We start from the raw sequence: 23,423 nt of genomic DNA, 5'->3' as shown, positions 1-23,423 counted from the left end.
AGAATACTCAGAAATACAGAGTTGAAGAATTAAAACCTTCTGGAAGATTTTCTAAAAGGCCACATGGTTTCTAAAAATTGAGCTGAAAAATAGTAAACCAAGAAGGTATTAAGAAGATGTAACTGTCTCAGACACAATTTGAAACCAGACCTATTTGACACCAGGGAACTAAAGTTCTCTTATCAACTCCCTACACCTTCCCACTGTGTTAACATGAGGTTAGGGAAGTGGCTCAGAGCATGGAACCAAGCGGGGCAGGTGGAATGGAAGGATGGCTCAAGTGTCAAAGAAATTGAAATTCCTTATTCAGAAATGACTCAGATGGTCAATCATGGGGTTTAAGTAGATAGAAAGGGAAATGAAGGAAGCTATGTTCCACCAAAGAAAATTTAGGAACCTAGACTTCTAAAGTGCATCTGAAAAAGAATAGACATACGTGTATGTATAACTGAATCACTTCGTTGTATATTTGAAACTAACACAACATTGTAAATCAACTATACTATAATATAAAATAAAGATTAAAAAAATACAAAAAAAGTAAAAAAGAAAAAAGTATATCTGAGATCAAATTGCTGATGGAGGGAATTCCCTGGCAGTCCACTGGTTAAGACTCCATGATTCCACTTCAGGGGGCATGGGTTTGATTCCTAGTCAGGGAACTAAGATCCCTCATGCCTAAAGGTGTTGCCAAAGGAAAAAAAAAAAAAGCTGATGTAGCCAATGGGTGTGAAGGAGCCATACAGAGACAAGACTGTAGCTCAACAGGGAGATACTGGGTTTAACACATCTGCGGTGGGGCTGCAAATTTCTACTTTACAGAAAGCAGTGGTGGAGGTACTCCAAAGGCAGTAAAGCAGAAAACAAATGTGTCATGATGCTGATGGCTGGGGCACGACGTCTGTGGAGGAATTGCAATGACTAAGACATCTTTACAAGTTCCTCTTTTACTACACACATCTCTCCCCCCAGCCATTTCTTCTGTGCCTCCAGTGAATTATAGATTTCAAGATCCCTTCTGAGTCAGAAAGTCAACAGCTTTTGGTGGGTAAATGAAGTATAATTACTTCTACTTTGCATATGAAGAAAATCAGGGGGCAGGCCTCAAATCGCATGACTCTATCTGGCAAAGACTGGACTCTAACCCACAATTCCAACTGCACTGCACCATAATTTCTGCTAACTAGTGCTCCAGAGGAAGTGGAAAATCCAGAGGCTTAAACTAAGGGCAGTTTAATGAAGATCAGTGGCACCCAGAAAATAACTTCCTCTCCTAAATCAAATAGAATTCCTATTCTAGGACTACTTAATTTTCTTTATTTTTGATGACTACATGCCAATAGAGGTCTCTGTGTTATTTTAAAAATGCAAGGGACTTCCTTGGTGGTCCAGTGGCTGAGACTCCATATTCCCAATGCAGGGGACCCGGGTTCAATCCCTGGTCAGGGAACTAGGTTCAAGGTGCTGCAACTAAGAGTTTGCATGCCACAATTAGAGCTCCCACATGCTGCAAATAGAGATCCTGTGTGCTGCAAATAAACAAGATCCTGAAGATCCCATGTGCCACAACTAAGACCGGACATAGCAAAAAAAAATACTTTAAAAAATGCAATGTTGTAACCTCTCTTCAGGGCTCAACTTGTACCTGGTGAATTCATTCATTCCTCTATTGACTCATGCAGTGAACACTTTTGCGGAAGGGGAACACTCACAACATTCTAGGTACTCTATGGGGCAGGAGGGATTCAAAGATAAACAAGACAAAACCTATTGTTTCCACGAGTCAGAATCTCCAAGGAGAGACAGACATGCCAACAACTGCATTGCATCCTAGGCACTTCAGCAGAGGAAAAGAGAAAGAACAGAAGTGTTAGGGTTGCCGAGGAGGAACTGATCAACTGCCGGCGAGGGGTGCAGGCTGATAGAAAAGCTCCATTAGGTGAAGCCACCTGAATGGGATGAGAAGTCAAATAAACAGACCTTCAGGTTCCTGGTTGCTGCTGTTGGATGGAATAAATGATTCCCCAACCACTCTTACTAAGCTCACCAGATTCTCCCCTAAGAAACCCTGTAGCATTCACTATGTATGTTACTTCATAAGGAGTTGACACTGATCTCTTTATAATGCTCTGTATCTTCTACGCAGGTCTTATCTTACAACACCAAACAGTAAAGTTGTAGAGGTAGCAACCACCTCTTATCATTGTGCTTCCAATGCCTGCCATAGGCTGGGCACTCAGTGAATATTTCTTAACCTCAAGGTTAGATTTTATGCTCCCAGAGAACACAGATGGTCTTCATGGGGATCTTCCTGACCTAGATGTTGAACCCAGGTCTCCCACATTGCAGGCAGATTCTTTTACCATCCAAGCCACCAGGGAAGTCCAAATCATCTAACGCTGAAGTTTAAATACGAGTGCTGACCATCATTGGTGAAGATTTGATGTCTGTGACATAAGGAGATGGCAATGTGAATTTCTCATTTCAGTAGAATGGCTTTAGGATGGATGATCTGGGACTCTCAAAAAAATGATAATGACTTTTTGTATTATCTCACTCAAAACATTAAAATTTGCAACAACATGAATGGACCTTGAAGGCATTATGCTAAATGAAATAAGTCAGAGAGAAAAAGTAAATACTGCATGCTATTACTTATATGTGGAATCTAAACAAACAAAGAACCCCCCCCCCAAAAAAAAAAAAAAAAAACTCATAGAAAAACAGATTAGACTTGTGGTTATCAGAGGTGGGGTTGGGGAAGGGGAATTGTAGGAAGGTGGTCAAAAGGTATAAACTTCTGCTTATAAAATAAATAACTACAAGGGATATAACATACAACATGATGACTATTGCTAACACTGATGTATGATATACAGGTAAATTGTTAAGAGAGTAGATCCTAAGAGTCCTCTTCACAAAGAGAACAGTTTATTTTTCCCTTTCTTCTTTTCTCCTTTTCTTTTCATTGTTTCTGAATGAGAAAATGGACATTAGTTGAACTTATGTGGTAATCATTTCACAACATACATCAATCAAATCATCATGCTCTATGCCTTAAATTAAAAAAAAAACAACATTAAGTCAGAATTATTTGGACATTACATGACTTTCGCATTTTGTTTAGATTTATTTAAACCTGTGGTGCTTCCTCGGTCAGGTTTCCCTGCTGGCTCAGCAGTAAAGAATCCTCCTACCAATGCAGGGGATGTGAGTTTGATCCCTGGGTTTGGGAAGATCCCCTTGAAAAGGAAATGGCAGCCTACTCCAGTATTCTTGCCTGGGAAATCCCATGGACAGAGGAGCCTGCTGAGCTATAGTCCATGGCGTCGAGAAGAATTGGACATAGCGACTTAGCAACAACAAAACCTGTGGTACAGTTTATGAACATGTGTTTCTAATAGCTGGTCTAGAACTTGTCCTACCACCAGTGAACCAGACATTTTAGATGAAGATGGTGCTGTGTTTAGTCGCTCAGTTATGTCAGACTCTTTGCGACCCCATGGACTGTAGCCCACCAGGCTCCTCTGTCCACAGGGATTCTCCAGGCAAGAATACTGGAGTGGGTTGCCATGTCCTCCCCCAGGGGATCTTCCCAACCCAGGGATCAAACCCAGGTCTCCTGCAATGCAGGCAGATTCTTTACCGGATGAGCCACCAGGGAAACCCAGGGAAGATCATCACATTAAAGAGGTCCATTAAAGTGGGAGTCTCTTATTCCTTCAGCAATTGCTGATACCCATGATAGATGATCAAATTAAGTGGCTACAAAGAATCTGATTTTCTTCCTTCTGCCAAAATTCCAAGATAGAACCTTCCATGTGGGACTTTCATACAATTAAAAAAATTAACAGCCATACTCATAAAATCAAGCCCACTGGGAGTATAAGTAAAACTGTTAGTCTCTCAGTCATGTTTGACTCTTTGAACTACAGACCCATGGACTGTAGTTCACCGGGCTCCTCTGTCCACAGAATTCTCCAGGCAAGAATACTGGAGTGGGTTGCCATTCCCTTCTCCAGGGGATCTTCCTGACTCAGGGATGAAACCTGGGTCTCCAGCATTGCAGGCATATTCTTTACCATCTGAGCCACCAGGAAAGCCCTTATAGGTAAAAGAGATGAAAACAGATCCCACTTTTAGTGCCTAGATGTTACAATCACTCTGACGGCCAAAAGGTTTTGTGTGCTGCTTTGAGATTCTTGGCTTTGGCACCAAAACTGGAATGTCAGATAAGTCATCCCCCAGGACAGGAGGTGTAACTGTATTTGTTTGTCAAGTGTTGTCACTCTCCTCTAGGTCTAGATAATTGAAGATTGCTGAGTGCCAAAATGTTCAGCAGCAAAACCCTTATAAAGAAAGGGGACCTATGTGCTTATCTTTGTGAATAACAAGCCTGAAAAGGTACAGGGGACATGGTGTTTCATTTTGCATGTGTCCTGGGGAGGAGACAGCCAGGGATAAATGGAGGGGCTGGGCAGCTGGAAAGAGAGGAGACATGCAGACTTAGATCTGAAGGAAGAGACAGAGGGGAGATACAAGGAGTTAACCAGAGGCTCAGAGCAGGACTGACATGGTTATTTTCTCATCTATACATTTTCCCCAGGGGATTTCATCCACTTCCGTGGCTTCAGGTATAATCTATAATGTTGACGCTTATATCTAAATATTCAGCCCTGAAAGCTTGGTTTTACTTGTCTATATCCAATGGCCTCAAGAATATCCATCAGCTTATCCACAGTTCAGCGGGTTCAAGAATCAAGTCATCTAGTCAGGACCTTCAGAATTTCCCCGTTTTCTTTCTTAGCACCGAACCTTAGGCTGCTTCCTCTTAGTTCTTTCCCACTGGCTTACTGTGGTGTGACTGTCCTACCTGTTAAATATATAGAAACATATACATATTTAATGTATTCCTGGGGATGACAGAGGATGAGATGGTTGGATGGCATCACCAACTCAATGGACATGAGTTTGAGCAAGCTTCAGGAGATGGTGAAGGGCAGGGAAGCCTGGTGTGCTGCAGTCCATGGGGTCACAAAGAGTCAGACACGACTGAGCGACTGAACAACAACTTCCTCTCCTATTTCAGTGTCCCTGCTGAAATACAGATTTTGCCAATTTTCTCTAAATTTTCTTTTTTTTAAGAATTTTTTTTTTTGATCTTTTTAAAGGAGACCATTGACCATGGACCATTTTTAAAGTCTTTATTGAATTTGTTACAGTATTGCTTCCGTTTAAAAAAAATTTTTTTTTCTTTTTTTGGCCCACAAGGCAAGTGGGATCTTAACTCCTCGACCAAGGATAGAACCTTTATCCCTTGCCTTAGAAACCTAAGTCTTAACCACTGGACCACCAGGGGTTAAGTAAATAATTTTAAAAAATAAAATAATAAAAAATAATAAAAAATTAAAAAGTAATGAATTTTACTTTTTTAACAAGCTGGAAAGGAGCAAGAGTAGGACAGAACCCAGACGAGAGATGACAGTGGTTTGGATTTGTGTGGCAGTGGTAAAGCTGGGTACATTTTGGAGGTGGAAATAAGAGGACTTATTGGTGGCTGAAACCATTCCTGAGATGGAGAACCTGAGAAAGGAATATATTAGGCCATAACAGTAGGCAATCAAGTTGACTTTGATGTCTGTGTGGACATGTAAGTAGAGAAGCTATAGAGAAAGTTGGAAAATATCAACTGGAAATCAGAGCGGAGTGAAAAGAAAGAGCCAAGTTCTGGGTGCTGTAGAATTCCAACTCTGGGAGGCTCAGAAGAGAGGGAGGAGCCCACCCTAACTTTCCCCCCCACCCACCAAAAAAACTGTCAAGGGATGGCCAGAAAAACATGGTGTCACAGAAGCCAAGAGCAGACATTTCAAGTTGGAGGGTGATCAACCACGTGGAATGCTGCTGACAGCCTGAGAACGGTAGCAGAAAGTTTATGACTTCTTTGACAATACAGAGATTGTTGACTGGGCCTGGAGCCATTTGTTGGGGTTGCTGTGATTCTGAGGGGTAAAGTCTGGACCACTGAGGGGTGGGGAGGGGAGAGGTTAAGTGCAAATGATCCATGCAGAATTTGAGAAGGTCTGCTGGGAAGTAGGATGGAGATATGAACCTGTAGCTGGAGGACATGCGATGCAGGGTTTGAGGGCTTTTAGGATGGACACCTCCATACTATTCATATATGAATGGCCCAGTAGAGAAAAGACTGGATGCTGTAGGAAAGAGATGATGACTGGAGGCAGGAAGTTCTTGGAAGGGGAAGAGGATTCCCACAGCAGGAGACATGCCTCTTTTATTCTCACAAGAAGGGAGAAAGAAAACATCGATACAGATGAAAATTGGTGGTGGCAGGATGATGGTCGCATCATCTGCAAACTTGTGTTTTCTCAGTGGGGTGTGCAGTGAGGGGTGATGAACTGAATCAATGAAAAGTACTCAAGAAATAACTAAAAGTGAAGGAGGATAAGAAGACTGGGGGGGGGGTGGAAATTGTCTCAAATTAAACGAAAATGAACTATCTTGCTTAAATTAATAAATAGCTTGTGGGGCCTCCCTGGTGGCTCAGAGGTAAAGAACCCTCCTGCCAAAGCAGGAGACATGGGTTCGATCCCCAGTCCAGGAGATAGCACATTGCATGGAGCAACTAAGCCTGTGTTCCACAACTACTGAGTCTGTGCTCTAGAGCCCGGAGCCGCAACTACTGAGCCCATGTGTCGCAACTGCTGAGGCCTGTGCTACACAAGAGAAGTGACCACGATGAGAAACCTGTGCATTGCAACTAGCGAGTGGCTCCTGACACCTGCAAAGCAACAAAGACCCAGCACTGCCAAAAAAAAAAAAAAACCCCTCTTATTTGCTGTCTTATGGGTAGCAAAGAGAACTATTTCTACTTTCATATGTCCTCATAGTTTTCCATTGTGACTCTTCTGTCCCAGGATCCTCTGACATCCTGCAAGTTCTGGAAAAACTTGCCATCAAGGGGAGCTGGGAATCTCACACTACTGGTCTCTGCTCGAGAGAAATGGCCAAGATGGGAGTATTAATTTCCCAGAACTGGATGAGTTCTGGACCGTGAGGGTGGAGGGGTATCTCTGGAATAAGTAAACATCCCAGATGGAAAAAAGAAAGAAAAGAAACCTGAGCCTTAAGTCCAGAGCTCCAGGAAGATTTCAGTACTCTGAAACAGCTATGTCTAAACTCCCTCCTGGGGTGACACTGGATAGCTTGAGGTCATTGGTTTTTCTCCACCCATACCATCTGAGGAGTTCCAGGCTTTGGTAGATGTATGTTGTTCAGTCGCCAACTCGTGTCTGACTCTGTGACCCCATGGGCTGCAGCACTCCAGGGTTCCTTGTCCCTCACCATCTCCTGAAGTTTTCCCCTTGTCCCTCACCATCACCATGTCCCTCACCATGTCCAATTAATCTGTGATGCCATCCAACCATTTCATCCTCTGTCACCCTCTTCTCCTTCTGCCTTCAATATTTCCTAGCATCAGGGTCTTTTCCAATGAGTTGGCTGTTCGCATCAGGTGGCCAGAAGTATAATGGCCCCCAGATAGAGACCTTTATCAATACGCTGAAAGCAAAGGACATACAGTCTGAAGATCTAAATTTATTTAAATAGAATCAAGGGGGAAAAACATGGACACTGACTTCAAAGGGAACTAGACAGGGGAAATGATCTCAAACAACAAGTAAAATTAAAAAGGAGTCAATCCAGGAAGGAATATGTCCATAGACACAAAATCATTCTGGACAAAGGTCAGAAGACATGGCTGCACCATCACTACTGCCCTGAGGACTGCAGTTTGCAGAAATGAGGGTCACTGAAGAGGGGACACTGGATTGAGAAACAACAGACACAGGGATCCCATCTTAGGAGAGGGTTTCAACACATGGCCCTCTGCCAAAAACAGAATTTTACCCCAAATGATGGCTCAACCTCCATACAACTCAACCCCACACAAGTGTACATCAGAACTCCCACAGGGAAAAAAGATGAATAATTTGAAATAGTCCTACAGGTATTTAAAAAAAGAGTCCTACTTAAACAGCAGAGCTGTGACTGCATAAATCCTGTAGAGCAATGAAGATGGGAAAGCCTTCTGTCAGAAGTAATTTCTACCCAACCTCTGAGAAGTCATCACTGAGATGAAGACTGAAAATGTGGAAGCAGAGTCCAATCCATTAGGCTAGAAGAAGATCTCCAGTTCTTCCCAATCTGCTTTATGTTAATATTTTGAGAGCCACAAACAGAGAAGTAAAACATGAACTAACATAAGACTCCAGTGGGATGAACTAAGACAGTAGCAGTGACATATATACACTACCATGTGTAAAACAAATAGCTAGTGGGAAGCTGCTGTAAACACACACACACACAGACATGATAAAATGTGATTTTCTTAAAAGAACCCCTGAACATCTTAGTATTCTGCTTTTACAAAATGCTGGAAAGTAAGAACTGCCCAGTTTTATCATGCACACTGTCTAGAATATTATGGATATTAAAAATTAATCTAATTTATTTTCTCCCGGCCAGGGACATCAATTTTTTAAGTCTCTATTAAATTCATTACAACACTGCTTCTGTTTTATGTTTTGGTTTTTTGGCCACGAGGCATGCGGGATCTTAGCTCCCTGACCAGGGTCTGAATCCACACCCTTCTGCACTGGAGGGTGAAGTCTTAACCGCTGGACTGCCAGGGAAGTCCCTGGATATTTTAAATTAGGAATAAATGGATAACAAAATTAAGTGGAGAAAAGATTATTGGCTATGTTGGTGAATTTCGGCATTGATTACACCATGAAACACTGCCCAGGTGAAGAGTTTTTGGCTCCTGACTGGCAGCATCACTGCGTGGCCTTTCAAAATCTGAAGGATTTGGTTTTTCATTGAGGTGATCTGTCAGCTGGGGCCACCCTCCTCCAAGTAAAATAGTCAGAGTTCAGGAAAAAACATGTTCGGGTGGATGATCTGGGCCACCTCTTCCCTCTAAGATACTGTTCCAGAGGATGGTGACATTTCTGCAGAAGGAATAGCCCATCAGTTAGGGTGGGGGGTTGTGTTTAGGGTTAGGGTTAGTTAGCTGGGAGGGGCAAATGACAACTCATCTCAAGTTCCTAATGCTATCAATGTATGTGATATTTTCGTATTCACAGGCACAGTTGTAAATTTCAGGGCAATTAGCCCTCTTTATTTCTTTGGCTTTTTCACAAAAGCCAAGAACTATAGTTTTTTTTTCATTTATTTTTATTAGTTGGAGGCTAATTACTTTACAATATTGTAGTGGGTTTTGTCATACATTGACATGAATCAGCCATGGAGTTACACGTATTCCCCATCCCGATCCCCCCTCCCACCTCCCTCTCCACCCGATTCCTCCGGGTCTTCCCAGTGCACCAGGCCCGAGCACTTGTCTCATGCATCCCACCTGGGCTGGTGATCTGTTTCACCCTAGATAATATACATGTTTCGATGCTGTTCTCTCGAAACATCCCACCCTCACCTTCTCCCACAGAGTCCAAAAGTCTGTTCTGTATATCTGTGTCTCTTTTTCTATTTTGCATATAGGGTTATCATTACCATCTTTCTAAATTCCATATATATGCGTTAGTATACTGTATTGGTGTTTATCTTTCTGGCTTACTTCACTCTGTATAATGGGCTCCAGTTTCATCCATCTCATTAGAACTGATTCAAATGAATTCTTTTTAACGGCTGAGTAATATTTCATGGTGTATATGTACCACAGCTTCCTTATCCATTCATCTGCTGATGGGCATCTAGGTTGCTTCCATGTCCTGGCTATTATAAACAGTGCTGCGATGAACATTGGGGTGCACGTGTCTCTTTCAGATCTGGTTTCCTCAGTGTGTATGCCCAGAAGTGGGATTGCTGGATCATATGTCAGTTCTATTTCCAGGTTTTTAAGAAATCTCCCCACTGTTCTCCATAGTGGCTGTACTAGTTTGCATTCCCACCAACAGTGTAAGAGGTTTTTAAAATATATAGATTTTTAAAAAAAAACAGTCATAAAAATTCATAACGAGAATCAGTCCTCAATGCTGAGTAACTACTATCAAGAGTAAAATATTTTAAAGAGTTTAGTAGAAGTTCGCCTTCTTCACTTGCTTCATACTAGCACAAGTAGACTGTGAATTAGTTGGTGATCAAAGTTAGGGTGACAATAAAAAATAAAAATCTTGATTTTATAGGTATTATTACTTATGTCCTTTATCATTTTTGGTCTTGTATAGGACATTTCTTAAAATTCTGTTTATTAACTTTAAGGAACAAAGGAAGTCTACTGAAGAGCTTCCAAATGACACTGTTGGGATAAATCATTTGTTTGTATCCAATATCTAATAAGTGTCATCTGTATACAATAAACAAAACAGACAAGATTCCCATCTTTGTGGAGTTTATACACTGGAATCAATACCAGGCGAAATTCACTACATGTCAATCAATTGTGGAACATGAAAGTGAATCAGGATAAAGTTTTCACATGTTTTCTAGACTGACACAGTATTTGTTTTATTAAATATATTTTCCCAATAGGAGCTCAATATTTTATCTTGAATTGCTACTGTCTAGGAGGATATGAATTTGCTTGCAACTGAACACTTTAACGGACTTTTTAAACTTAAACGTTTGCACAGCTTCAAATGCTTATATACATTTAAAGGGAATATTTTGTAAAAGGCAAGAAAGTTACAGAATTGGTAAAATGGTTCCCTTTGGCATCATTAAAATATTTCAAAAATAGTTTGCTGACTTAAGTGAAATGCATTTGTAGTCTAAGAATGGTGATTATCTAAACCAATTAGCCATGTTGAGAACAATCTAATCAACTAAAAATAAGCTGATTTTTATTTTTAGTTCTCCAAACATTTCCCCCTAATCTTCTTTTACTCTATAAAGAAGCTAATGAAAAAGAACATTATTCTACCAAGGGAAGCTGGTACATATTTAAATTTAAATTAAAAAGTACTATTACCTAGCAGCAGTTTAAAATGAAGTATTACACTGTGTAGGAGGAAGTCAATTTATGCCATATAGTATAAGGTAATAGACTAAGTTTTCTGAATATAATTAATAGTGTTTCCTTTAAAAGTTCCTGAAAGTATATTGTACATCTATGTCCATAGCAGCATTATTTACAATAGCCTAAAAATATACAGAAGTAACCCAACTGCCCGCTGACAGATGAAAGGATAAACAAAATGTGGTGGATACACACAGTGGGATATTATCCAGCTTTAGAAAGGAAGGGATGACTTCATTGGTGGTCCAGTGGTTAAGACTCTGTGCTTCCACTGTTGGGGGGTGTGGGTTCAAGCCCTGGTTGGAAACTGAGATTCTGCATGCTTCGTGACGTTGCCAAAAAAAAAAAAGAAAAATTTCTGACACGTGATCCAATATGGATGAGTCTTGAAGACATTATGCTAAGTGAAATGTGCTGGTCACAAAAGAGTAAACACTGATTCCACTTACATGAGGTACCTAGAACAGTCAAATTTATAGAAAGAGAAAAGAGAATGGTGATTGTTGGGGGGAGGAGGGTGGGAGTGTGGAGAGTCAGCATTTACTGGGTACAGGGTTTTAGCTGGAGAACATGAGAAAGTTCTGGAGATGGATGGTGGTGATGGTTGTATAACCATGTGAATACTTTCAATGACACTGAACAGTATACTTAAAATAGTTAAAAACATTAATTTTGTTATACATATTTGTATATTCTACCACAATAAAAAACTGCATCCCCTCCAACATTATACAAAAATGAAAAAAAGAAACTTCTTTTTTGGGGCCATGCCACATAACTTGTGCGATCTTAGTTCCCTAACCAGGGATTGAATTTGTGCCCCCTGCAGTGGAAGGATGAAGTCCTAACTACTGGACAACCTGGGAATCTCGCCCCCTCCCCACTGCCTTGCCCGCCCCCCACCCCCAAAAAAACTCCTTAGAGGTGAGCTATCATGTTAATAATCTGTTAATGTGCAAGCAAGGGGAAAATTTTCCTAAGGGATAAACTGTCTATATGCTCATCCAAACAACTGTCACCCAATATAGTTTCTCATTTGCTAGTTAAGTGCTCAATTAACAAATGAAATTCACATAACATCCATTTATTTGGTGCAGTCAAGATGACATGTGTCTAGTGTGTCCACGCAGACAGTGGTAAGCCATCTCAAGGACTGGAACACTGGCTGTGTAAAAACAAGCTAAATCTTAAATGAACTCAAGAGGTAACTTTACACAGTACCAAAGGAGGACTAAAATAGGGTGACAACCACAAATTCAAGCCCTGCTAGGACTCAGAGTAAGGGGTGTTCACCTTGTTTTGAAGTTAGTATGACAGGATTTATTATATATTTAAGCCCAGATCTGTACACAGACTATGCCTAGTAATAGAAGGCAGAGGTTGGGGCACTAGAAGAAAACAGTAGGAAGGCTGTAAGCCTGTGAAAGGGGAGTTGTGGAGACGCAGCTAAAGGAGACAGATGTTAAGAAAAAGAAACAGATTAGGTCTTAGAGTTTGCATTTGGAAAGAAAAATGAAAAAGAAAAGCTTCAGTATAGAGTGACATGGGTCAGCCACTTAATGAGTTTAGCAGTCTGCAGGCAATACTACAGATTGGCAGCAAGTTCCTTAAGGGTGACGCATCATCCAAGGGATGATTTACATTAATCCATCAAGAAAATGGCTCCCTGGGTAGCTCAAACTGTAAAGAAACTGCCTGCAATGCAGGAGACCTATGTTCGATCCCTGGGTTGGGAAGATCCCCTGGAGAAGGAAATGGCAACCCACTCCAGTATTCTTGCCTGGAGAATCCCATGGACAGAGAAAAGTGAAGATGGCACTAAATAGATGAGGAAGAACTGGCAAGAAGGTGGCTGATGAAGTGGAATATGGAATAAAAGTCAAGGATATAGGAACCCTCTTACACTGTAAATGGGAATGTAAGTTGGTGCAGCCACACTATGGAGAACTGTATGAAGGTTCCTCAGAAAACTAAAAACAGAATTACCATATGATCCAGCAATCTCTCTACTGGGCATATATCCAGATAAAATAATTCAAAAACATACATGCACCCTTATGTTCAGAGCAGCACTATTCATAGCAGCCAAGACATGGAAGCAACCTGGATACCCATCAACAGATAAATGAATAAAGGAGATGTGGTACATATATACAACGGAATACTACTCAGCCACGAGAAAGGACAAAATAATGCCATTTGCAGCAACATGGATGCAACTAGAGATTATCATACTAAGTGAAGTAAGTCAGAAGGAGAAATCACATACCATATGATATCACTTATATGTGGAATCTAAAATATGGCACAAATGAACCTATCTCTGAAACAGAAACATTCACAGACATAGAGAACAGACGTGTGGTTGCCAAGGAGGGGGGGAAGTGATGGATCGGAAGTCTGGGGTTAGCAGATGCAAACTACTATATATAGAATGGGTGAACAAGGCTCTACTGGATAGCACAGGGAACTATATTCAATATCCTGGGATAAACCATAATGGAAAAGAATATAAAAAAGAATATATACATATGTATAACTGAGTCACTCTGCTGTACAGCAGAAATTAACATGTTACTTCAATAATAAATAACACAACTATACTTCAATAAAAGATAAAGGTAAAAACAAGCTAAGGATGTATACATACCTAAAACTTGGAAATATTTTGTCTCTTGTTTAACTGCAAAAACACTCCTTGGTATAAATAGGAACATCAACTTTAAAGGAACTAAATGTCACCCTTGCTGAGCATCCTTCATGGACCATCAGGCTAAGTCATGCCTCATTTCACTGCACATCAGGAAAGTTCCATTCCACTTGGCTAATGAAAAGAAATCCTGCTAAAAGGACAGAATAGGAAGCCTGCCACTTTTAGGGGATATGCCTTTCTTATTATGATATTGAAGCAAAATCCAAATGTACTCCTCCAAAGTAATAAATGGAATACAAACACGGTTAAACCATCTAACCAACCTTAATGCATTAACCTTCTTAAAATTCCTGATAGATAAGCTAGTGGAAAGTGTTGAGTGAGATATAATTTGCCCTTGGGCTAACTTCCATGATAAAAACTCCTCCCCCAGCTTTCTCCACATCACTTCTATACACTCTTTACTCTCCAAGGAATAGCCACCTGGTATTTACCTGTTTTAATGGACAGAACTGTTGCAAACAGAATTCACCTCCAACCATAGCAACGGTAAGGTGTAAGCCAGACTACTCACTCTTTTTCTGGACATGTTTTCTAATCTCCATGAAATTTCCACACACAGCTCTCCTACCCACAATTCTCCCAGGTAATCTGAGCAGCACTCATTTACCTAATCATTTAATTACCATTTCTAAATCATTTCTTAGACACCACCTAAATCATCTTCCCCATATATCACCAAGGACTCAGAATCAACCAGCCCCCACATGTTCCTTTCCAAACTGTGTAATGATTACTGTGCATTTGTCTGTCACATTTTCCCCTAAAAATACAAGTTCCTCTGTTGCATTCTTTAATGCTCTCGACCATATATCGGTGGATATTATTACGTAAATTCTTGCTATGATTTTAATGGTGACTTTTCACTCAATGAGCACATATATCACATTTAAAAAATTTTCATCACTTTTTCCTCCAATTGGAAAAAGAAAAACTTAAAAAAAACACAGTGCCCAGTCCATTTGACATTTAAACAGCAAATACTACAAAGACATATTAACTGCATTTTTCATCAAAACTTGGACTTCTAATCTATATTAAATGGCTTAATACATGCATTTTCAATGGGAGAAATTTCATTCCCATCCCCAAGTGGGTGAGAATTTGCTCTTAGAAGATGACAAAGGTTACTCTTTTTATGTAAAAAGCATAGGTCTACACAGAATACCTAAATACATACCCAGTATATTTGTGATATGAACATTGGGAAGAGGAGATGGTGGTTAGGAAAATACTGTCTAGAAAACGTTTCTCCTTAAGGGGGTAATAATAGTAAAAAAAAAAAAGGCTGAAAAACATGGTTTTGATGTAAAGATGATGAGAAATTAAATGGTAATACTATAACCTCCAATCTAGTTATTTAATCTAGTTTTAGATCTTTGAAACTTCTAGAAAACATTTCCTCTCAGAAACTTCCTCTCATTCCTAAGTATGTGGTACTATTTCTCCAGGATATTCCTAGGATGTAGAATCCTTCTCACATCATCCCACCATTGTGCAGTATTATCATCGCCTACTAGACCATTCCCTCAATCCTGTTTGCTTCAAGAGAAGGGAGACTATGAAGACAGTCTACTGAAAGAAAGGGACTGGGCTCAGCCCTGGAACAACAGTGACAAACAAGTCACTTTAGAACCCTGGCCTCCTGGCACTCATATCCTACCAAGGCAGACAAGAAAGAGAAAAACACTCATGGCAAGATCTATAAGCTATTTTGTTACAGTTCTGCGGAGGAAACAGAGTGGGAGGACAGTGACGGAGATGAAATACAGTACAGAATACTGCAATGTATTCCACTGCAGAAGACCTTGGAGATCTTCCTCAGCTCAAGTATTTTGGGCCCAAGACCTAAGGTCTTGGTTGGACTTTCGTTGGACCAAAGGCAAAGGTAAAGAATAAAATGCTGGCAATTACTACCACCACTAAGAGTAGCTAACATTTACCTTACTGTGTGCCAGGAGTCTCACATGACCTGTGAGATATGGCACATTTTTAATAGGCCTGCTTTACAGAAGAAGACACAGGATTAGAGCAGAAATACAACATAATGGCTAAGACCATGGACTCCGGTATCACACCATCTTCTTTGACTGCTGACTCTAACACTCACTGGCTGTGACTTTGGGCAAGTTACTTCACCGCTCTGTTCCTGTTTCCTCACCTATAAGATAAGGATGATAGTATATCTGATTCATCTAATCATCAGAGTGGAGGATGTGAGAGAGTCAGCTGTGTGATGCAGAGGAAGAGATTCCAAGCCTGAGGGACAGAGTTTGGGGAGCAGACTGTGGAGGCAGCGAAGGGAGACCACTCATGGGGAAGGTGTGTGGGGAAGTGAGAGGACTGGATATTTGGTAATCAGGCCAATAGAAGCCTTGGAAACCATGGTGAGGAGCTATCTTTGAGCAGTGAAAAGTCCTGGTAGAATTCGGGATGAGCCATTGATTTTTCTCCAGAACTGTGAGAAAAATGTCTGTTGTTTACAAGCCACCTGGACTACGGTATTCTGTTGTTGCTGCTGTTAAGTCACTAACCTGTGTCCGACTCTGTGTGACCCCACGGACTGTAGCCTGCTAGGCTCCTCTGTCTGCGGGACTTCCCAGGCAAGAATAATGGAGCAGGTTGCCATTTCTTTCTCCAGGGAATCTTCCCGACCCAAGGATTGAACCCACACCTCATGCATTGGCAGGCAGATTCCTTACCACTGAGCCACCCAGGGACACCTCTGTGGTACTGTTCAGTTCAGTTTAGCCGCTCAGTCGTGTCCGACTCTTTTTGACCCCAAGGACTGCAGCATACCAGGCCTCCCTGTCCATCGCCAACTCCCGGAGTTTACTCAAACTCATGTCCATTGAGTTGGTGATGCCATCCAACCATCTCATCCTCTGTCATTCCCTTCTCCTTCTGCCTTCAATCCTTCCCAGCATCAGCGTCTTTTCCAATGAGTCAGTACTGTTACAGGAGCCCAAAGAGACAAAGATATAGGGGCTAGAATAGGAGCATCGGTGAAAAAAGATGTTTATGTGGAGGGAGTGGTACTGGGAAGTGGCAGTAAAGCCAGATGTGAGTTTGGACCACCTTTTTTACCCTGGTGACCTGAATTTATACAAATGCTAAAAAGTAGCAGGTAAGGGTCATCCTTGTGCTATTTGGCTCCCTCCTGCTTATGCTGAAATGCTCTCACGACAGGAAGTAAGGAGGAGCACCTAGATCTTGGGGTTCCCTTGCCACCCACACTCTATCTCCTGCTGCAACCCTGGGTGAGCTACCTCATCGCGTGACTCATCACAATCTCCATGTATTCTTTCCCAATAATCACGAAAAGCACTGGTTTTAAGGTGAGGAGGTAAAATGTATCAAAAAAAAAAAAAAAAAATCCAACATTCGGGGATTTCCCTGGTGGTCCAGTGGTTAAGAATCTGCCTTGCACAGAGGGACACAGCAGTGTCCACAGAGGTGTGAACCCACATATGTGTTTAACCACTTGTATGTACCCAATCGGCAACCTCAAGTACACTGTATTAATGTATGCGTGCATATATACCTATAATCACAGCATCTTGGCAATTAAATCAGCACAAACTAAACTGATAGAACAATGAAGCAAATAAAGTTCTTACTTTAAAAAAAAAAAAAAAAAACAACAACAAAGAATCTGCCTTGCAGTGCAGGGGATGTGGGTTTGATCCCTGGTCAGGGAACTAAGATTCCACATGCTGCAGGGCAACTAAGTCTGTGCCACAACCACTGAGCTTGTACAACCAGAGAATCTGTGAACCGCAATGAAAGATCTTGCATGATGCAACAAAGATCCCATGTGCTGCAACTAAGACCAGATGCAGCTAAATAAATAAATGTTAAAGGAAATCCAACAACAACAACAACAACAAAAAACGAGAGAAGGGAGATGGTGAAAGGATGCTCTCAGTCCCGTTGAACATGTTGCTGGCCCAGGGTAGGTAGAGCATTTTCTTCATTCAAACCTCGTCGTGATTCAGTATCGCTGAACTTTCTAAAATTAATTAAAAGACTTATTTTTCTTCATTTGGCTGCACTGGGTCTTAGCTGCAGGGTGTGGACTCTTCTTTTTTTCCTTCAGTTGTAACACAAAGGACCTAGTTCCTTGACCAGGGATTGAACCTAGGCCCCCCTGCATTGGGAGTGTGGAGTCTTAGCCTCTGGACCACCAGGGAAGTCCCTGGACTTTTATCTTTTAAAGAAGAGATATAAAGAGAAACGTAGCACATGCATTTGTTGTAAATCAATCATTCCTTAGGATAGATGGAGTTGTGTGTTAACAGTCTAGTTCTGGAGTTTACAGACATAACTTGAAAAGGACATAGACCCAGGGACAGACAGAGAAAACAACAAATGCTTTTATACTGAAGAGAAATTAGGTCACTGAGTGGATGAAATGCTTTCTGCATAGTGCCCCCACCCTGCCCTTCTATTCTGGTGGGAAGGGGTCTTTTGAGGGCTCTGAGTTGTACTATGAGCCATTCCGTCTCATCCTGCCTCCTGCTGCAAAACCTGCCAGAGTGCAACCCTGCAAGGGGCCTCTCTTCTACTCTGACAGCTTATGTACTTCAGTTGTGTTCAAGGAACTGCGGCTCTGGGATAATCCAGTAAGATGGAGCATAGCCCCTAGGATGCACTCCAAGGTCAGTCCCCGGGAGGACAGTCTCCTCACTGGGCATTGGTCCTGGGGAAGGGACCTGGCAGAGGGGTGATGGGAAATCAAAAGGCCAGGTCAGCTTGGTGAGAGCCTGTCAAGCTCCCCAGAGACTGTGCCTGGATTCCTTTCCCGGCTTCATCATTTACTAGTTGTGTGAACTTGGCAAACTCCTTCCTTTCTCATGACCTCATTTCTTTAACTGTAAAATGGGGTAACAGTACCAACGTCACAGGGTCCCCGTGAGGATGAAAGGAGTTGGTACATGCCAAGTGCTGGGCAAGGGCTTGCTAGTCTCCTTAGATCCCCTCTGACTCTGCCTTAGCTGAAACACTAACTCAGCTTGATTACATCAATTCCCTCATGACTTTCTGTAATAGAGGCTGTGTGTTCTCTTACTCTTTTTAGCTAAATGAACTTGGTGGACACAGAAGGGGGTAAGGGGAGAGTGGGATGAATTAGAAGAGTAGGACTGACATATATACACTGCCACGTGTGAAATCCCTGGAGGAGGGCATGGCAACCCACTCCAGTATTCTTGCCTGGAGAATCCCCATGGACAGAGGAGCCTGGTGGGCTACAGTTCACGGGATCCTAAGAATCAGACACGACTGAGCGACTAAGCTCACATGTGTGAAACAGACAGACAGTGGGAAGCTACTGCATAGCACAGGCAGCTCAAGGGTGCTCTGTGATGACCCAGAGGGGTGGGATGAGGCGGTGGGCAGGAGGGAGGTCTAACAGAGAGGGTGTATATATATATACACACACACACATATGGCTAACTCACCTTGTTGTACAGCAGAAAAGTAACACAACATCACAAAGCAACTGTATTCCAATGATAAAATAAGATAAAAATGAGCTCAGATGGTCTTTGCTGCCCCTGATACAATTCCTAGACCACAGGACCCCACAGTCATGGCCTATCTAATATAAGAGACATCCTTTTCGCACATGGCCATTGTAGAGACCAGAATACGCCACCCCAAATATGCCACACTGGCATAAGGACTCTTTTAGAGCTGGAAGCATATGAGAATCAAGAGATGCAGAAACATACTTGTAGCTTCCTTTAAGTGATTCAAGGTAGAAACTTTGGAAAACTAGGGACTGTTATAAGTCACTTCTAGGGAGGCTTTATGGCCAAGAAGATGATGGAAAGTTGGTCCCAAAAGGACTTTTCCCAAAAACCTTACTTCATTGTTTTCCCCCATCTATTCACCTTCCCTTAACTTGCGAATGAACTCATCCTAGAAACTCAAACTCCTTTCCTTCTGTCTTGTCCTTCCTCTGAACATCTATTGTTCTTTTCTTTTTTTAAAATGGTATATGAAAATTTATTACTATTGTGCTTTCATCATCAAAATTTATGATCTTGGTCTTAAAAATATGGAATGCTTCAGGAATTTGCATGTCATCCTTGCGCAGGGGCCATGCTAATCTTCTCTGTATCATTCCAATTTTAGTATATATGCTGCCAAAGCGAGCACTGTTCTTTTCTTAAGATGCTATTGAAGCCCGAGTTCTAACCATCCCTTGAAGTCACTCTTCACTGAGGTTTCTCCTGTGTGATGTGTGCTGCCCATGTTAATCAACTGTTTTTCTCTTGTGATTTTGTCTTTTGTCAACCTAACATTAAATGGGCCCAAGTGGGAGAACCTAGGAGAGTAGAAGGAATGAGAATTTCCTTCCCCTACAAAGAATCTTCCTTCCTTGATGGTTTCAGCACTGGATTCAGAGCATTTTCTTCTGGCTTGTCCTTTTTTTTTCTTTTCCTTTTTGATGTGGTCTATTTTTAAGGTCTTTATTGAATTTATTACAATATTCCTTCCCCCCCCACCCTTGTTTTGATTTTTTGATCACAAGGCATGTGGGATCCTAGCTCCCCAACCAGGGGTTGAATCTCCATCCCCTGCACTGGAAGGCAAAGTCCTAATCATTGGACTTCCAGGAAAGCCCCTATCTGTCCATCTTCACTGTTGTTCAGGAAATTAAAATGGAGAAACTCTTGTTCAGGCTTCAGAGACAAGAAGGCAGAGCAGGCCTCTGACCTTGCTTCTGACCTGCCTGGACACTGCCCTGATGATGTGTCTGCTCGCCAGGGTACCAGTTGTTACCAGGAAGCTGAGTGGCACTATAGATAAGATAGAGAGTGGGTCTTGGAATTCTTGAGCCCCTGGAGGTCTGGCCAACCATGCTTGGGGTTTAACAAAAATCCGATGACTCACAAGAGAAAACAAACAGCATTGTAAAAAGGTTAAAGTGAAACTAGAGCTGCAGTTTTGCTCACAAACTGATGATGATATCAGTTTGCAGATTAGGATTATAAGCAGGAACCCCAAAACTGCAGTTTAACGTCTAGCCCGTCGGATAGATGCACTGTCCAGGATCTTTTCCCAATTGGGACTTCCCAGTACTGTTTGAATCTGGATGTTAGTTGGTCCAGTTCTGTTACTCTCCACTAATGCTTCTATTTCTCTTTTCTTTTAATGATTGTATATCAAAAGTAAGTTAGATAATTCTCTATTAAGTATTTAAATTGTTTATTTGTGCATAACAAGTGGTTTCTTCTGTTAACGAATCCTTTGAACCTGAGATGAAAGTTAAAACTTGTGTCAAAACAACCGTCAAAACTTCAGTATCCCCGGTCACATCTTGCTGACTTCTACTTCGTATTCTTCAATTCCAGAAACTGCCATCACTGTTCTATCCCTGTTTCAAAATTTTATGTGCCTTTATCCACTGTTTCTTCTCTCACTTTTGGTCATTTTCTCATAAACAGGTGTCTTTTCTCTTTCAAGGCTCACCTTCGATCTGCAACCTGGGTTCTGCATTCTCCCTTCTCTAGAGCAGAGGCTCTCAGATTGTGGTCCCCAGATGGACAGCATCAGGAGTACATGGGAACTTGTTGGATATGTCAGTGGGTTCTGATATGTCAATGGGTTCCCAGATCTACTGAAGCCCAAAACTCTAGGCATAGGGTGGAGTGGTCTGTATTTTGTTAAAGATTTTTTTCTTTTTTTAACATGGACCACACTCTTAAGTCTTTAGTGGATATGTTACAACATTGTTTCTGTTTTATGTTTTTATTTATTTATTTATTTTTATTTTTTTTCATTTATTTTTATTAGTTGGAGGCTAATTTCTTTACAATATTGTAGTGGTTTTTGTCATACATTGACATGAGTCAGCCATGGATTTACATGTATTCCCCATCCCGATCCCCCCTCCCACCTCCCTCCCCACCCCATCCCTCTGGGTCTTCCCAGTGCACCAGGCCCAAGTACTTGTCTCATGCACCCAACCTGGGCTGGTGATCTGTTTCACCATAGATAATATACAGGTTTCGGTGCTGTTCTCTCGAAATATCCCACCCTCGCCTTCTCCCACAGAGTCCAAAAGTCTGTTCTGTACATCTGTGTCTCTTTTTCTGTTCTGCATATAGGGTTATCGTTACCATCTTTCTAAATTCCATATATATGTGTTAGTATACTGTAATGTTCTTTATCTTTCTGGCTTACTTCACTCTGTATAATGGGCTCCAGTTTCATCCATCTCATTAGAACTGATTCAAATGAATTCTTTTTAACAGCTGAGTAATAGTCCATGGTGTATATGTACCACAGCTTCCTTATCCATTCGTCTGCTGATGGGCATCTAGGTTGCTTCCATGTCCTGGCTATTATAAATAGTGCTGTGATGTTTTATGTGGGTTTTTTTTTTTTTTTGCCACAAGGCAAGTGGGATCTTAGATCCCAACTAGGGACTGAAACTACACCCACTACACTGGAAGCAAAGTCTCAACCTTTGGACTGCCAAGGAACTCCTGGAGCAGTCTGTGTTTTAACAAGATGTCTAGAGATGCTGATGCAGCCCAAAATGTAAGGACTACTGACACAGGAATTTAGTGGTAAAGCAAATAATTCCCTAACCCACACTGATCCCTCTTTTCTTCTACTTCATCTTTTGCTTAATCCTTAAAGAAAAGTCTGAGTCCTACTTTTCCTAAAACTTACATTCAATATTTATTTCACTGATAACTTTCTCTATACAAGGAATAAAATGTACTTTGCGTCATGCTTTCTCTTTACATCGCTCCAAGATCTCCTAATCAGGGCTTCCATCTCTTATCACATTCTATTCAAACTAGTCTTTCCAAGGTCAGTAACTTATCTTCCAAATCTTGAAAGGCCCATCCTCATTTCCTAAAAGAGTAAGATCCCAGTTCTCCTTCTGACTGACCCTTTCTCGTTTCCATCTCTTTCTCTTCTATCTCACAGATGTCCCAGCAAGTTTTCTCTTCTGAACTGATCTCACCTTGGTGGATTCAATGATCATCTCTAGATGATAACTCCAAATTCATCTTTCTACCCAAACCTGTACTTTCAGCTGAAGTTCCAGGAAATATGCACGCTTCTAGATGTTTCCAACTTGCATGGGCTCTGGCATCTCATATTTAACACCTCCTATGTCAACCTTATCCTTTTAATCCAATCAAATTCTCACTTCAATTTCCAAGTTTTTATTAGTCACATCATCATTCTCCAAACATAGTAGTGTATATGTTAGTCGCTCAGTCACGTCTGACTCTATGCCATCCCATGGACTGTAGGCTGCCATGCTCCTCTGTCCATGGAATTCTCTAGGCAAGAATACTGGAGTGGGTTGCTATTCCCTGCTCCAGGGGATCTTCCTGACCCAGGGATGGAGCTCAGGCCTATTTATTAGGAAAATGAAAAAAGAATTTCTAAAAAGTTCTGCATTTTCGGAAACATTATTATTTTGGGATATATTTCAAGCATAGTAAAACACGTCCCCCAAATGTTTCAGAAAATGCAGGATCTTTTATAAATTCATTTTTTAAAAAGATGCTTCTGTGGACAAATAAGTTTAGGGACTGGGACAAGGCCATGTTCTTTAAGGAGAGTCACAGTGTATATTAGCCAATTAGAGGTTTTTGAGAAATGTATAAATACAGAAGAAAA

General features: G+C 41.3%; 1 protein-coding gene and 1 non-coding gene across 3 annotated transcripts in view; both read right to left on the bottom strand.

Annotated features, from left to right (window-relative positions):
- The window catches only part of CACNB2 (calcium voltage-gated channel auxiliary subunit beta 2), a 410,995-nt gene that overhangs the window by 68,083 nt on the left and 319,489 nt on the right, over window positions 1–23,423 (bottom strand). The window lies entirely within an intron of this gene.
- Window positions 19,822–19,928, bottom strand: LOC136162034 (U6 spliceosomal RNA). Its single transcript, XR_010661886.1, has one exon. It is a non-coding gene; the product is annotated as a U6 spliceosomal RNA (small nuclear RNA).

Source organism: Muntiacus reevesi, chromosome 2 (assembly GCF_963930625.1).
Source record: "Muntiacus reevesi chromosome 2, mMunRee1.1, whole genome shotgun sequence".
NCBI classification, from domain to species: domain Eukaryota; kingdom Metazoa; phylum Chordata; class Mammalia; order Artiodactyla; family Cervidae; genus Muntiacus; species Muntiacus reevesi.
Note: the sequence above shows the minus strand (reverse complement) of the source record. Positions and strands in the feature narration are given on the sequence as shown.